At 40.3% G+C, this 17,054-nt stretch overlaps 1 protein-coding gene across 1 annotated transcript in view; it reads left to right on the plus strand.

Annotated features, from left to right (window-relative positions):
- Window positions 1-17,054, plus strand: part of UNC5C (unc-5 netrin receptor C) — a 233,213-nt gene that overhangs the window by 40,721 nt on the left and 175,438 nt on the right. The window lies entirely within an intron of this gene.

Here is a 17,054-nt window from a genome sequence, read left to right on the forward strand (position 1 = left end):
AGTGATCCTGGGCTCACATGTAGCTCTGGGTGTGCGTGTGGCTTTGAAAGGCCCTAATTTGGGAAGCTAGCATGGTCAGTTTTAAGAGGTGTTCTTGTGGACATTCTTGTAAGTGATGGAGTTAGTAGGGTTCGCTATAGCTGTTGTTATTAGGGTCTACCAGTGTAATCAAGTACAAACAGACAGAATTGGTGGGTTTTTGGTCTCATAGGACAGATCCTTCAAAAGAGTTGTTCTGTTTTAACCACACCTTTCATGGACAAGAGATAAATGCGTAAGAAATAGAGATTATTGCAAGATGCAATAATGTCATGAAAAAGGTGGATATAATAAAAAGACTAAACCACACTAACTAGACTACATCTTCATTCAAAATGAGCCAGAATTTTATGTTCATTGCAGCAAAACAGCCTTAAAAATGTTAGGCTAGCATACAGGTATTTACTGGCTTCGTCATTAAAATGCAATAATATGGGTCCAAAGAACTGGTGTTATTATTGAAGGCTCTAAACTAGACCTCAGGGACAATAAAGGGTTCTGATTTGCATTATTTTTTTTTAATTTTTTTTTTTTTTTTTAGAACAGAGTGCAATTTTCCTCCTCAAAGATGGGAGCAATGGACGGCCAGGGACCCATTCTCTTTTTCTCTCTGCTTTTCTTGAGTTAATTTTATTTTTTCAATAAGACAAAAATAAAGGAACCATTTATCTGTTTTTGTACAGAACAATTTAATATGACCTAACAAGAACATTAACAGAGCAGAGACTGAAAATGATAAAGCAGACCACTAGTAATCTATTCTCATGGTGTTGTGTGTGTTGTGTTGCTTGTTGGTTTTGTTTTGTTGGTTTTGTTTTTTGTTTAAAGAATGAGCTATGCAGTCAATCCACTTATTAGGAAATTAAGACCAAAAGGAAAGTCAGGCAGAACTGTTTCTCGGAGGGAACCAAACATATGGAATAGGTTGTCTAGCAAAGCTATTAAAACCAATATGTGAGTTGCAGAGAGACAAAGAGGGTGACTTGTTTAGTGTGAGCAGGGAGGTGGCTCTGAAAACACAGAAACAGATGCAAGTAAGGGGAGAGTGAAATAAATTCAGAGGAAAGAGAATGGGTTTTGTGGGTGTAGTGTCCTTTTCTTGTGTGATGAGTTTGTACACACCTGTAAGGCAAGGGAGAAATCTGTTTTTACATTGAAGTTCCAAGTTAACTGGGTGCTTTTAAAAAATAAAGGAGTAGGGAGATTGAAGTGTTAATTTTTCTTGCAGCTACTGTTTCTAGGAGGTATGTTTTTCATCTGTATTCATCATTGTACTCTGGTGACACTGGTTTCAGTGTCAGTGGTATTTTATAACAGCAAGTAGGTCCTTGTGCAGGTCTGCCCTTCTCTCTGAAGTCAGCTAGTGTCGTATTGGCAAAAAAGATCTGTTGATACTGTGATTCTGGTGCTTCGGCAAGATACACAGCAAAAGCAGAAATCGTGTGATGAGGGTGTTATCTTCACAGCTCTTTGCATGTAGAGGGTTCAGCCCTGCCTCAAGAGACTGGTTCTGCTGGCCTCAGAGTGACTGCTCAGGTGAGGGGTGGACAGCCTGCACCTCAAATTAAGCATCCTTGTGACACAGGAAATTCAGTGGAATGGGCCCTGCCTTTCCAAGAACTGGTCAGGATGCTTGCTTTATTCCTCTCAGTTTTTGGAAAAGTGTGGGGTTTCTTTAAATGGGAACTTTAATGATCTGAGCACTGCCAGGGAGTCCAGCTTCCAGTCCTTCCTCTCCCTGCCAAACCGACCTCTTCCAGGAGACAGCTCTGATCGCAAAGATAAGACTGCTTTGTAAGAAACCATCCCCTGCCCCCTGGGGTCTCCTTTGTGAAGTGTGCTGAAATGAAGAGCAGAAGGACGGATCCTTTGCTCCAAAGTGATAGTGAGAAAGAAAGGAAGCGTGACCTGAGTTCCCCTAATTATGGCTCTAAGCACAGAGATCCAAGGTCCCGGGTCTGGTCTTTGCCCCCATGCCTTTTCTTTTCCTTGATGTGAAACAATCCCATAAGTGTGATAGCTGGTCTGTGGATATCCTAGCAATGAAGTGTGCAGCCTGTAAAGATTGTCTGCTGTTTTGCATCAGAGCTCTCTTTATTTTGTGATTAAACGTTACAGCACGTAATCTCCCCATCCTCTCTTAGATCTCAGAAATTCCAGGCTTCTTAACTAAAAAGTCAAGCTAATATTTAATATCTCTGATAGATTGTTTACTAATATAATTAAAAAATGCATAGTGGATAACATAGTATAGGAAATTTTTCGCTTTTAAGATTGTCTTCCTTACGGATTGATAGCAAATACCACACTTGAAAAGTTGCAGCAAGCCTTTAGCTATGAAAAGCCAGCCCTACTTTTGAGCTGTGCCCAGCTACAATAGAATTTAGTATCTCATCTTCTTTAAAAAAATTTGCCTGTTTCCTAACAAAAAGAAATCAATTGTGTGTTTATTCCTGCATCTGCTGTAACTGTTTCTTATAGCATGATTTGTGAGTGATGATTAATTGGTTGCTTTTATTTCAGTTTTAAGGTTTCTGCAAGTGAAAGTGAAAAAGAGGGGATTGTGAGCTGGTCTTCTGCCAGGGGTTGTCATTCATGTGGTTGACAACTCCATCTCTCTAGAAGGCCATATAATAATGTATTTCAAAATAAAAAGTCTGTTAAGGGGACATGTATCACTTTGAGAGCGTGTTCAAAGTGAGTGTCAGGCGTGTAATTCAAGAGCACTTCAAAGTAGAGCTCCTGAGAGAAGAATTAAGAGGAGTGAAGCACAGCCAGTAGTCCCTGTGTCCTTCCCAGTGTAACTTTTTTTAACGGGAGAGATGTGGCTTTTTGTCTCAAAGGCTCCATGTTCAGCATTACTGGCTGTGTCTGAGCACAATGTTGGCATCAATGTGGGTTCAGCCAGGTGGTGGTGCCCTTCCCACTGTGCCACTATTCCATGGACAGAAAGGGACAGTACTGAAATCACTCATAAGTATTGTCACACTTGAAATGGATCTGTTAGTATGACATAAATGTGTGGCAAGCACTGTGTCCAAGGTGTCCTTGCCAACTGGTATCCCACACTCCCATGATAAGAAAAGGCAGCAGACTTGGTGATGTGGATCTGTAGTGTGTGTACTGTTCATTCAACAGCATCAGCAGCAGTTGCATTCCTGAATCACTTGTACACCTCTGCTTTAGAGTTTGATCTGGTTCTTGATGGTCGCGTCACTCATTCACTGCCACCACTACTGCTGCCATTCAAAGATGAAGTTTTGCTGCAAACTGGTGTTTTCCTATGGCCATGGGACCCCACTTACTAGCCCAGTGTTTAACCACGGTCATGTGAGTGTTTGGAGGGGTATTTGCGTCCTTCAGCAAACTGAGTACTTTTTTGTTTTCTGAATAAGAAAACTGGGTGAAACCGGCACAAGTCAAATTGTTCCTAAGGCTCATTGAGGATGATTTTATCAGTTCTTGTCTCAGTCTTTAAATCAGTCTTTTTTCCATGGTATTGCTTTGGACCCATGTAAAGACATTATTTATACTATCTTTCTGTTTCTGTGCAACATGCCTCCTGTCCTGGGTTAGGGTAGACCCTTCCACTGTTCTGTGAGAAATGTGTATTTTGATGTCAACATGATCTTATCTTATATATATACATGGATGCATAGGAACCAGAGGGAGTTTTAAACCCAACTTCTCTTTATCATATTAGGAATAGGAATATGTCTTAGAGCCAATTGTGTCTTAAGTGGAATGCTGTTTTCTGAAATTTTTGTCACTTTGGGTCCAGGCACATACTGCATGTCAGTGTTGCTGGGCAGAAGACTTCAACAATTGCTGTATGTTATCCCCAACCCAAAAACATCTGACAACTGCGGAGAAGAGGATCAAGCTTGTGTCAGTGAAACTGCAGGTTGTTTTCACCTTTAGATAGCTGGTAAATGAAAATTGCTCTCCAATATCTCAGAGAGAAGTGTTAGAAACTATTAGTTAAAAACTTTCTGCCTGATAGCAATAATTTCCTATTCATTTCATTAAAGGGACATATTTCGAGAAACTTGTAAATTACAACATGCTCCTTGCAAAATAATAGCTTCAGGAAAAACATGAAATAGCTCTCCTTAATCAAAACAAGGGCAAGTTGTCGCTTATCCAGCTGAAGAGCTGGGTATCACTAAAGCTTGATTTCACATTTCACATTTCACATTAAACAATCCTACTTTTTTTTTTTAACTATGTTTTAAGAGAAACATGCATATATTTCAGTAAAGTGCATGCCTATTTGGTTGTTTGTTCTGAACTTGTTTATTCTACTGTTTCCTTTTTTATTCCTATACCAGTCTCTTTGTCCATGTCCTTCCTTGACTTTCGCATGTCAGCCAAAAAGAAGCAACCTCAAACTGTTGGATAAAAGAGAATTCTGCCCCTGTGGGATAATGTAAAAGATATTATCATTGCTTAGATAAAAGCTGATGATTAGACCTCCTGCTGGAGCTGAATGATTCTTGTCTTAGTCATGTAATAGATCAGGTGGGAGTTTCTGCAGGCGCTTGCGCTGTGATGCTCAAGATCAGCTCACACTGACTCTACACATGTAAATAATTAACATAAGATGGAAGGAGATCCAGAATAAAACCACTGATTCTAGTGGGGCTTTTCAGAGAGAAGTGGATACAAGCTGGCTGGAGATAGAGGACTACAATCTTCAAAGACATTTGGATACCAAGTCTAGATCCCCCATGGGTATTTAGAAAACAAAGTTCATTTAAAATTAATATGTCAAAAATTTGCTGGTTTTTTTTTCTGGGGTACCATTTTCCTGCTTAGCTTGCCCTATGTCTGCCTTTAGTTGGGTGTTAGTTTGTACTGTGTTGTTATTCCTCTTGCATTATCTTCTCCATGCTTTGCAGTTAATAGTTTTATTCTGTGTTCCTGTAGCCTGTAGGTTTAATTAAGCCTCAAAACCTCAGTTTACCACAAAGGGTTATATTTTCATTATAAATAAATAAAGAGAATTTAAATAAACTAGAATAAATAAATTTCTGACATAACACAGCAATTTAGTAGGTGTAATCCTTTGCTTATTGCTTCTGTACTTATGAGAACTGGCAGCATAGTATGCCATGTACCTCCCAAAATCTGGGTGCTTGTGTTCTTTCCTAGAAGTCTAAGACAGTAAAGCTAGGGCCTATTTTTGAAAATTAAATACATGGAGTTAAATTTTTAGAGTACGTACTGTGTTGGATTTTCAGAAATCCAGGTGATTTCCTTTGGCAAATTTGTAGTGTGATAGCTGGGTGGAGATGGGAAGAGTTCTGTGACATGGGGCAGGACTGTGGTGGTATGGGTTGTGGATTACCATGATAGCTGGCTTTTCCCTTAAAGAATCTGTCAGCATTTCTAGCCTGTCTGTGTAGACTCCCCTGGCAAAGGACAGACTAACAGCCCTCTCTTTTTTGACAAAATAAAAACTGAAAACCCTATTCAGACTAATGTGTACCTTTCCTTCGGGTTCCTTGCCCTCTGCAAGAAATGTGTTTAGAGATCACAGTATTGCAGGGAGTTAGAGGGAAGAGCTGGGGCTTCTCTGTGTCATGGCAGAGGCCAGGAAATCTGGGATTAGTGCCGCAACAAAATTGTACTTTTTGGTGCAAATGGCTGACTTTACTAACAGTGGTGTTGATGCATATGGGGAGGAGCAGAATGAAAAAATAATTGAGGAGCAATAATGTTCCCCAGAAATAGCTTTTTTTTTTTTCTCCTTAGTTATATGAAGTGTGCCATGCAGTGCTCTTGCCTATATTGCATTCTCCATTTGGCTGGTTACTGAAAGCTCAGATTCTCCTGGGTTTTTCTGAGTTATTTACTTTAATATTCTTCCTTTTATAGAAAAGATTCTCTTACAAACTGAATTCTCCATAGTGGACAGATTTTTATGGTTTAATCCGGTTTTTGATATCTAATTCTATTTTTTCCCCTTGAATTTAATATCATTTCTCCTGATATACATGCGTAAATGCGCACAGGATTTCATGTCATTTTTTTTGTTGTAGTAGTGTCTCATGCAGAGATTCTTTTCTTACCACGCTTGATTGAGAAGTAGTTCCTATGGGATCCAGAGAATTGTTCTATACTTCCAGCTTTCCAGCTTAGGGACCGAGAAATCCTTGTGCTCCTTGTTCCCTTTAAATGGAGACTACAGCCAAAGCCCAATTAATACAGAAGGAATCCTTCCATTGATTTCTTTTGGTCAGGCTGCCTGTCTTTTATGGTTCATTATCATTATCACCAAGCATATCATAATAGATATATTTATCCTACTACATGCCTGTGAGGTAAGGAAGAGATAGTCTTTCCACTTTATTGATGGGGTTTTGAAATACAGCAAGATGAAGTGCTTTATCTGGAAAAAAGACTGAATTCAGTTATTGAAACTCTGTTTTAGATAAATTCCAATGTATTGTCACCAAAAGGCCCTGCCAAGTGGCTGTAGGTACTGATGGAATGTATGTATCCTTTATGCAGGTGATGCTGTTCATGTGAAGTACTGTGGAAGCAGTTCTGAGAGCACAGCTTGGGATCCAGGGCTAGCTATCCTTCTGAGATGATGGTCTTAAGTGAGAACAGCAAATTTGCTTTCTCTCTCTCCGTGCTCCTTTTTTCTCCTGGGTACACACTCACATCATGCTCTGTGGTATATATGCACTGAGAATAAAATCCGCTCTGCATACACTACTGCTTGTTGGTTGTAAGACCCTATTGACAGGTTAAGGACCTGAGTTATCTTGAACTGAACCTGGGCAGTGAATGATCAGCTATGTGTTGCTCTGCTTCACTCCTGTAAGATTTCTTCCAAGACTTTGGCTCTTCACAAGAGGGTTCAGGGTTGGAAAGTCCTAAGCTAGCAATTGTGAGTTAGGGAGTTTTTATTTCTTTTAGTTGAAAGGTAACTAATTGGTCTCCATAATGGCTGATGATAGTATGCTTTGAGTGGCACTGAAGGATGTGCTTACAATGGGAGGAAGAACATCTTTCAAACTATGGCCAAAGCAAAACAGCTAGAGTTTTGTTGGCCCTGGGACCACACCAGGGGCTCTCTCTGTCATTCCTCTGTCCCACCCATCACGCTTACTGGTACAGCAGTGCATTATACAGTGAAGTATGGATCTCTTCTGGTTTATGTATTTAATTTTATGCAGGAAAATAATTTTTTTTCCTTTACTTTCTAAGATAACTATGTAAAGGTCCCATAGTGCCTTAAGCAAATTGCTGTGAGATTTAAAGCAGAAAGCTTAGGAGTGTGTTTAGGCTTCCCATTAGACTGAAAGGGGTTTAGATTTCCACTGATTGACCACTGAACCCTCCCTTCCTCCCTCCCTATCTCCCCCCCTCCACACCAACTCCACTTCTCTGGCCCAGATCAATGTCAGTAGTTAAATGGATCGGTTATTTGAAAGCTGTCTGTTGACCTTTCCTTCATGATTGATTGCATGAAAAGTGCACAGGAGTGTGGCTTCCAGCTAGGCAAGTAGTCACTGCTGACGGCTCTCTTTCACCACTCCCCATAGCCCACTAGGATTTCCCACAGAGGAATAGGCTGCCTGTGAAGATGCCAGACCAGAGAGTGCTCTCAAGTAACCATAATGAAGCTGAAAGCCAGCTCTAGTCTTCCTCAATGGCCATGAGGAATTATTTATGAAGAGGAGACCAGGGCTGAGTGGTTTACTGGTCTTGAAAACACTTCCTGACCGGAGGTCTGGAATTGGAGAACCACAAGAGCCCTGGGTGACACTTGCTTATGGGTGTTGGCAGGTGTCCTACCAAAAATGAGGAAAGAGAACAAAACCAGGGCCATCTGACTCTCTTGGGTGTGCACACCAGCGTGCACTTGCCATCTCGCTTGCTCGTTGTCTCGCACACGTGCTGTCCTAGCCCAAAGAAATAATTAACTTTTCTGTCTTTCAATGTGTATTTGAAATACAAAAACAGCCTGCAGGAGCAGATGCATAGAATTAGTCTTTGTGCTCCTCTTACTTCTTATGCTTTCCCATTCTAAAACTAATGTTGTCAGAGCTTTAATTTAGTTTAAATCTCCTGTAACCCATTCCATGATTACAGGTTTTGATTTCTGGCATATGGAACATTTTAGTTACTCCTGATTGTTATGTTAGCATTATGAATAATAAACCCACCTTTTAACTCTTAAAATAAAGTTTGACAGTGCAGTAAGTGACATTCTGTTTGCACAGAGGCAGAGAATACAAATTACTCTAAATCAGGTAATGGGAAGCTGATGTATGATGATTATGTTGCTTCATCACCCAGTTTTTAGTAGGTTGTGCAGGATTGGTAATTCACTGCATGATCTCCTTTTTAAATCACTTTTCTAATAAACACGTAACAACACTGGCCTAATGTAGGGCACAGTGTGACTCTATGCTTAATCTATATTTTACAAACCAGCAATACACCACGAGTAATGAAAAGGTTCATAAATGTCAGCGCTTGATTCTGATTATCAGGGAATTGCTCTCTGTAGAGTGTGGGGCAACATGAAGAACAGGAGAGGAGGATGGAGCAGGTTGAAAACTGGGGTTTCTGCTGATACATATCATGTACTGAAGCCCAGGGTGGTGTGTGAAGGCTGTTGTGACCTAGGTTAGTGGTGGGTGCCAGGCAGTTTGGTGGCTGGAATAATGGGTGAGGGCTTTAGATGGTAACAAATTGTCCCCAGCTTGCTGCTTTTTGGCCAACAGTTCTCTTTAGCTCTGGCGCTGCAGGGTGGTCCTGCTGAAGATTTAGCCTTAACTCTTCACAAACAGTGGAGGGCTCGTGGAGAAGATCTGAAAGACATGAGTTGGGAGTGAGGACTGAGTGAGTCCACTGGAGGCTGAAGAGGTCTTGGGAGCCCTAGAGAGGTCAAGATTGTGAACTTACTCCCCATGGAGGGAGATCTTTGCAGCCTGCTGTATTAATCTTTGGGATATAGTGTGGTGGAAGGAAGGGCAAACAGAGTTGAAAATGTGAGACCTGCCTCTTTTGAACTGCTACCTTTATAAGAGCCAGCCCACGTTTCAGCTGCTGTAACTCAACACCAGCAGGTGAAGACAATATATGCCAGGTTTAAGTCTAGGTAAGGCTGCCAGTGGTAGTTTTACTACATTACATGTATGACAACTTTGAATGGAAAAGCCACGTACTTGAGCGTGATTCCCACATTTGAATGTGGGAATGCAGAGGGCTTGGGAATAGTGCTTTATAGTATTTATGATTGACTAACTTTTCCCTTCTTGCTGCTGTAGTCTGATATGGGGTTACCACAACTGGTGTCATGCTTTGTGGGTCCCAGCAATGGGGTTGGGCTGGAGTGCCCACCTCTGCTTCTGTCCCTGACTGCTGGGACAAGGTAGGCAGAGCCAGGCCAGAGCTCTCAACTTGGAGATCTTTCTAAGCTATTTATTGTTTTAAGGGGCCTCCTTTTGTGGCTGAGCACAAAACAAACTGAAATTGTAATAGGGAAAACACCACAGATCCACCCAAAGAATACTTGGACTGTACTGTTGTTAATGACATCTCCACGCTCTCTCCATTTGGCTCCACTCCTCTTTCAGTTTTCACAAAAGTTTTATATGGCTTTTTCACCCAACTAAGACACGTAGCTGATGAATTGACTCCTTCTCTTCTCACAGTCTCCCCCACACAACATGGGGTTCATTATGGCAGAATTCTTCGTTTGCCTTGAATGCCCTAATAATGAACAAATGCCATCAGCATGCTACCAGTTGCCACTGTTGAAAAGTATTGGTGGAGAGGGTTCCCCATCACTTTCATATTGTCTTCTAAAGGGCCTAATAAAACACCAGAGAGAGCTGTTTCAGGGTTAATAAAAGAAAGTGTAGCTCTTGTAATTGATAGTAGCTCTTGCTCATCTGTGCAGTCAAAACTAATCTTTCTTTTTCCTAAGGGGTGAGGGATCAAATGGTGACTTACCAAATCACAGGGAAGTGAGATTATTTCAGGCTCTAAAAAGAGTGCAATCAGGAACAGATAATTTATTTCTTTTCTTGGTGCAACATAATATAAAAGTTATTCCTTGTACTGGAGGGGAGAGAGCAGGAAGGTAAAAGGAGATAGAAGAGAAACAAAGTAAATTAAAAAAAAAAAAGTTAGTGGCTAGTCATCTTGCTTGTAAATCCAGTTTGAACCTAGTGCTTGCTCAGTCTGCACCGCTGCATGTTTCCCTTCCCTGATGACTCATCTGAAGTAACTCCATGCACAACAGTTATTTTAATTAGGGCGGCTAAGTGTGTTAGGCAAAGCAAATCCATGCTATTTGAGAAATATTTCCATAGTTAGAATTAGCAGGAGAGTTGGTGTATGTTGGAAAGAATGGAACTTACTCCACCCACTTATTCTGGCAAAAATGGAGTGGTAACAAAAACTCCAGGCAGAAAGCTGTTATAGTAAGGCCTTGAGGAAGTGGGCAACACACTGGATGCTATGAACACTGAGAGGCTTGGACTCAAGTAAGACTGTCGCAGAAATGGCTCTGCCTTCCTGCTCAATTCTTTTACCAAAGTGGTGCAAAGATTCTAGAGAGAGCATCTCTAAGGCAGTTTAATGTCCACTGGGAATGACCCTTCCTCTTTACAGAAAACCTTCAGGTGTTGTTGTGTTTCTTCTATTGTTTTTAAAACACTTTTCTGGAATTAAAAATTAAACCAATAGGGACATTCTTCTGCTGCAAAGATGGAGTGAGAACCTTTAGTAGGGCTAGAAACTACAGACCTATCAAAGATGACATTTACAGTTACAAAGCTGTTCACAGGAGAATCAATTGCTCAAGAGTAGTCAGCACTCGTTAGTTTGGACACTTGGATGTAAAAGAGTTGAGTCTCCAGTCTGTCTGACTCAAACAGAGACTTAAATTTCAGTTTCTACTGAAAAACACCCACTGAGTGTCCTGACTGTTGGCTGTTGGGTTCATTTCTGGATTGGAACTTGTATCCCAAATCTGAAGAAAGAAGGGGCAAAAGCCTCAGAGAAATAAGCTTATTTCATCAAATCGTTTTCATTCTGGGTACTATGCCAATTTTCTTTTCTGAGAGAGTGAAGGAATAAGTTTAGAAATTTCCAACCAACCTAATATAGAATTAAATAAAATATAGATGCCAGATTGGTACCCTCTCTTACTCCCTTCCTCGAGGACCTTTGGGTTGCCAAAGCTGAGAACTGTGACAAAGCTGAGAACGATGATAGCTATTTTCAATAAGCACTGGGGCAAATCCTTAACCCAACTTCGACGTCCTTGCATGGTCGTTCAGACCCAACAGTAAGGGAATCCTCATGTCTCCCACTAATCTTGCCGTGGACAACTTCTGAACACATTTACAGCTCAGGGAAGCAGTTACCTGGGGTCACTGCAGTGCTTTGTTGGTCAGGAGTTATTCCTGAAAATAGAACTTGATTCCTGCACAGGGTTTCATGATGCGTCTAAGATAACAGCACCTTTCCTTTGAATAAAACTAGGGTTGATGAAGAATTGTTTTGATAGCTGAACAGAAATGAAGAGGATGCAAGTCTTTCCCCCCTCATTCCTTCTTTCCACGCAGCACAGCTTTTTCTTTAGCTCTCCTACCCCCCCAGCCCTGGATATTTTACTGTTCCCAGTGTCATGGTGCTCTGCACCCAGATTTCCAAAGGGAGTCCAGCCATCCTTTTACTGGCATCCCCGCACAGCTACCTGATGTCTGATGGACTGGGAAGTAAATATGCTTTTCCTGCCCGTGCAAGGATAACACAAGATTTTGCAAACGACTCTTTCATTCCTCGTGGAAATCTGCGCTTCAGATTTCAGCAGTTTTATTTCCCAAGCGGGCCTTTCCCTGTAGGTAGGCAGAAAGCAGTAAGTTGATAGAAGACACAGAAGAGCTATTTAACTCCCTGCCAGCTTAGTATAATGGTCTGCACCAATGTGCTCTCATGAAAAAGGGGGAAAATACCAGACAATCTGGTTTGTTTTCATTTAGAGGGAGAAATTGAGACATTTTGAGAGATTAAGTGATATGCCTAAGGCTGGGGAGGGGGTCTGACCGGAGCTCAGACTTCAATTTACTGTTGCCAGGTCCTGTAACTCGAGCTCAAGACTTTTTCTAACCTTTGAATAAAGCGTCTTTAAAGCCAAACAGTTACAGTTTTTTCTGGCATGGCTTCTTTCACATCATTCTAGTAAATCGAAGGATATTAAAAAGTGTAAGAATAAACGTGGTTCACAATATCGTGCATTTTCCTGAAGTCTCCTTAAGAATTTCGGGAACATAATTTCTATTTTATCATGGTAAAACGTAGCGCCTGCAGAGGGTTTATTTCTTTGTAAATGCCAAATCTAATGTTTCAAAGAAAGCTCAAGATGAAATGAAAATGAGAGCAGAAGGGTAGGTAGTTGTCATTAGCCTTAAGATTGTTTATGAAAACCCGAGATGACCTACAGCTTTAAATGACATTGATTGGCGTACTTTAACTTTGTGCTAATGGACTAATGACTTGCAAAGCTCTGAACGTTCAAAGGGGAAAAAAAAAAGACTGGCATCTGTGAAAGATGTTGATTGCAATCTGTGGTATTCAACTGACTTTTCCAATAAGTGTTAAATATGCAGGAAAGACTGCAAAGAATTGTAGTTGTTGCTGTTTAAAAGAAAAAATAAATAATTCCTCAAATAACAAAGTCTTTTGTCTTTAGTGCCAGGAATGCAACACTGAAAGTGAACACTTTCAACTGTAGCCTCTCGACTAGAGGCAAACCTTGCTACAATTCAGCAGCACATAGTGTCTGAGCAATCCCTGTAAATCCCTGTAAATCTTCAGTCTAGAAGGAGGAGTACTGAGGGAAAAAAAAAAAGAAAAGGAGAAACCCCTTCCTCCTTCTGCTGCAGAACACAAATCAGCTACCTTTGATTCTTGTTTTCCCCCCTTAACTCAGTTGGATGTTTGAGATAAAGGGGAGGTAGGAGTTGCCTTAAATTTCCAGACTGTTTCTTCTTCTGCTCCTTTTATTATCCTGAGTAAAATGCGCCACTAGAACAATCCTTTTGAGACATGAAATACTGCTGAAAGGTCACTGTTTAGAGCACAGCCAATATAGCACAAGACACTGCTAATCTGTCAGTTCTATGATGAATATGTTGACAAGCAGCTGAATTTTAATAATTAATCATGATAAAACTAAGGCAAGTTAATAATTTAGAGTCTGATAGTGGAGAGTGGTGTGACTCCTTGAGTAGGCAGTTTCTGTTAAGTTTCACCTCTGTTAATTTTAACCAGAAGGAACACTGTCATTTTTAATTATCAGCGAGAAGCTCTTGGAGCTGTATGGCTGACACAGAGGAGGTCAGCTCCTGTGCATGTTAACAGCTCTGAGGGAAAATTTGGGGAGCACATATAAAGTCAGTCTAAAGCTAATCAATGTGGTTAGCTCCTCAAGCTGTACATTTGATTTACCATAATAGTGTGCTAATGGAGAATAAGTAAGTAAAATGTGAAAAGGTGAATAGATAGAAAGTAGATATTTGTCATCCCAAATATGTCAATCATGAATGATCAGTGTGAAGCCCTGACCTTCCTAGCAGTGGTGGCAGAATTGTCATCATCTCTCATACCATTTATATGCATCTTTTCACCAAAATGTTCTCATGACCTCTCCATCATTGCAGTTTCCTCCTCTGAAAACATTCTGGGTTCCTAAAGACATGATATGGAGGTACTCATGCGTTTGTTTGTCTCTCCAAAAACTTTGTATTTTTTTTATTTAAATAGCCATTTCAACAGAAAGAGGTAAGGAACACTATGAGGTATTTCTCCAAGTTCTGCAAAAATCAGTAGCAGGATATGAGAGGACATAATAATGTTCTGGTGGAGGGAGGGATGCATGTAGAAAGGGAAGGGTGTGAGCATCCTGACCTTGCAGCCCTACTCCATGCTGCCCCAGCAGCCACAATGGGAAGACTGCTGTGCTGCTGGTGGTGGGAGCCCACTGGGACCAGGAAAGGAGGGAAATCTAGGGTATGTAAGACAGGAATACAAAAGAAACCAGGCTTCAGCAATTCTGCTGCTGAGGGAATATCCCAACTGATAAAACCATCATACTTTCTTAGGGCTGAATATGCTGATATAGTGCACTGCACTGTGTGCTCCACGTAAAATTGCCAGCGTGGCATTAGATGCTTCAGTGCCTGAGCATTAAGTTGTGTTTCCTGCTGCTTATAGTAGGAAATTCTTGGAATGCTGGGACTACTGAAGTGCCTATTCAGTTATCAGAAGCATTTGGCAAGTTTCTAAGGGCAGCCACTGTAGCTGAAATGTTATTTTAGTAATTTTACAAAGCTCTTTGATAAACAGAGGTTGACATTTCTAAGGAACCCTGTTCTCTTCACCCTTGTGGCAGTCAGAGTTGGCTAGGGGAGAGGAAACACCTCGCATAGTGTGGCTCAGGTTACACAAATCAGATGATTTAACAGACTTTTCAATGTTCGCTGTTTAAATAGCTGCTTTTGTTCGAGACTTGGCCAGGATTTCAGAGGGCTGCCGTTCTCCTCTTAAGTGTCTTGTTTTCAAAAGTTGGCTGTTTGCGTAAAAGATGTATTGGCATGGTTTTAAAAATAAGAAATAATAAAGCGGGGCACTAAGTAGTTAAAGTATATGGTGTGTAATATTCAGAGTTACTCTACTTGGCCTCAGCACTGTATCAATGGCAAAAAAATTAACACCAAAAAAATGCATGCGAAGAACGTTTGCTTCTGAGAAGCGCTCCGAGCAGTACCCACTTGCCACTCTTACATCTTTGAGCGTGTGATCTTGTCTCTGTTAGTTGTTTGTTTTGGCCTGACTCCAAGGGATTCGTACTACAGGCTGTTTTGTCACTGCAGTTGACATAACTCACAGTTTTTCTCTTTGGTTTTTCACTAGAGATAATCATATTTGTTGTACTGCACAGAATAACTTCATCTCACTGTAGTTTCACGTCATGTTGTGTTGATGTGTGATGAAGGAACGTCCTGTCATGATTTTATGTCATTTTATGACAAGACACCTTTCTCATAAATTAACACATTTTGAATAAGTTGCAGCATTGGGTCAAGTTACTGTACTGCAAAGTTGTAGGAGCCCAGGAGACCCGAACTAGTTCAGAACTAAGAACAAAGCTTTAGACTAAGCTTGTGGGATGTGATATACTCCTCATAAAATCAAGATTGTCCCATGACCCTTTGCATCATATCTCAGCCTAAGAGTACAATTTAAAATGTTTCTGAATTGTTTAGCAAGTGCAACTGATGAAATACATGTGATTTAGGCCCCCATTCCTCTAAAAACAAAATTCAAAGTGCAAATATCTGCACTGGCTCCTTTCCAGTTGACTTGAATGAAAGCAGTCCCCAAATGTCTGTACTCCTTACTGCCTAAATCCATTACGTAGCAGTATGATGTACTGTAGCAGATGTATGGATGTTTGAAAGAGTGGCAGCATCCAGTGCACCATGGGAATCCATGATCCATAAATCATTACATTTAAGTGTAGCAACCTGCTGCATAAGGTAGGGCACTTATGGTATGAACAGAGAATGTTACCTGGCAGGAAAAATAGACCTATGCCCGTTTTATAGTAAACCATCACTAGTTGCCCATGTCCTCAGTAAAATGTGCCAACATTTCTGAAGTCGTATGTGAACTGCGTTCAATTATGGACAAATGTCTACGTGAAAGGGCTAGATATGTTTCACATGCCCTGAGAAGGCCAGTTACTTAGCACCAGATCAGAGCTAAGTCTACATCTCAGGGGTCATCAAATTCATCCCCTGTATCTTAATGCTTAAGACCTACTGACTTGATTTATTTGTTGAGGTAATTGCATATGTCATTACTCAATTACTGTAGAATTTTATTATAATTCACTCATCTCAAAATTCCAGCCAAATTAGACTGCATATCAGATAATCTTTGTATTTTTTATATCTACAGAAAAAAGTATTTGAATCAAATTTTTATGTATGACAATTTGTATCAGCAGTCATTAGCTTTCTTGCTGTAAGCTGGAGAAAGAATAATATTACATTCTTTTTTTAAAAAATACATGCTTTTGAGTTAGATTCCATATATATATGTATAGAAGGTTTTTGAGAATCTTAACTTTTTAAAATGTTGAGTATTTTTTGTAGGTGACAGAAATGAGCTGAAAGTATGAATTACCAACAGTTTGCTCCCAAGTTTTCCTTCTTGCCAGTCATTCATCACTTTACAGCATATAACACTTTGGGCCTTTTTTTTTTAATCCAGCTTTGTACTTACTACATAACATCAATAACTACTTATATCTTCAGTACAATCTATGGACAAGAAGACAAATCCATTCTACCTTGTTCATGATTTATTGTAAAAGGATTAGCTATTAGGTTTTGTTTTCAGGCCAGTAGAAAATCCTTTCACTTTAACTATTCATATCTAGTAAATAATTTTTCTCAAATCATTCAGCTAGTAGATATAAAAGTGAGTGCTCTCCTACAAACTCACGTAGTTGTTCAATGGCTAAAATTGCCGCTTGCATTTTGACTTCCATTACATTTCAAACAATGGACATAACATTTATTGCTTCCCTAAACAAATGGTGCAATGAAGTAACCTGTTCTACATGACTCAAACAAAAGTAATGATGAGAGTTTAGTGTTGAGGAGCTGACAAGCTTGCTTTAGGATTGAGGCGAATCACAACTGCTGGATGTATATGATAATGTTACTTTGTCTGCTGCACTGGTCTGCAGCTCAGAGGTGGTGCTCACCCTTTGGGTGCCCTGTGACACGCTCACGCCTTTCTCTATCTAAGGTGGAAGTCCACCATCAACAGTAGTTGATCCCTCATTTTTGTTTGGTTGCTCTGTGGCAGATGCAAGGCTGACGCACTATATCAGTAAAAAGTAAAACCTCTTACATAAATTAGCTAAAGAAAACATCAGTCAATTCCTTATGGGTTTTTATCTG

This window comes from Neopelma chrysocephalum, unplaced genomic scaffold, assembly GCF_003984885.1.
Source record: "Neopelma chrysocephalum unplaced genomic scaffold, ASM398488v2 Primary Assembly neopelma1_382, whole genome shotgun sequence".
Lineage (NCBI taxonomy): Eukaryota > Metazoa > Chordata > Aves > Passeriformes > Pipridae > Neopelma > Neopelma chrysocephalum.